The following is an 852-nucleotide window of genomic DNA, read 5'->3' on the forward strand; positions in this document are numbered from 1 at the left end:
CTGATTAATATACAACGCTTTTATAAATAGACAAAAAGAAGAAAATAATATTTCTCAGTCCCATAGAATTTGTGTTGATAACTTTTGATTTTAAAATTTTAGCAAAAGTTATTTGTTTAGGCGCGTATGCTAACACCAGGCGCCTAACAGCATGCTATGTACTGCTGCATTTACAAAAATTTCCTTTATGGAATTTATGAAATTTTTGCACATGCAATTCTCAACTGCCATGTAATTAAATACCCTTAATTAATTAGATGAACTTCAAAGTATCCTCGGCCTAGTCTGATGCATCCTCCGGACACTGCTTCCGGAGCATTTTGCGGAACCTGCATGGCTTACAAACAAGCAGAGTTCGTAAACGAACTTTACCATTGGCCACAGTGCCTACCCACCATTTGTGAACCAATAAATAATTTTTCTCAGTCCCATCTTATTACTTATCTGACACTTATCTGCCATTTTCTGCGGGCAATCTTTTCACACTATATTCAGTGTTGCCAGGTCTTGGGCATGAGAAAACGGCCCTCTTTGTCTGAAAAAACGTCATTTCCAACCCAAAAACGTATTTTTCAAATGTACAAAAAATTGTGTTTATTACACTTTTATTGTATACAAAGGTACATATCGTCGATGTTTTTGCGAAACCACCCATCGACCAATTGCAAAACCGTCTATCTAAGGGCACTAAAATTTTACAGGATAGCAACAAAAAAAAAACGGCTTTTCTTTGAAGGCATTGCCTTGAGAGGCGGTACATTCTCTAGCTATTATTTTACAAATCTCTTGTTTTAATAACGATTTAACGCATAAATCTCGATACCTGGAGTTCAAGGTTACCAAATATCATTT

Source organism: Rhagoletis pomonella, unplaced genomic scaffold (genome assembly GCF_013731165.1).
Source record: "Rhagoletis pomonella isolate Grant_MI unplaced genomic scaffold, Rhpom_1.0 Rhpom_scaffold_00009, whole genome shotgun sequence".
NCBI lineage: Eukaryota > Metazoa > Arthropoda > Insecta > Diptera > Tephritidae > Rhagoletis > Rhagoletis pomonella.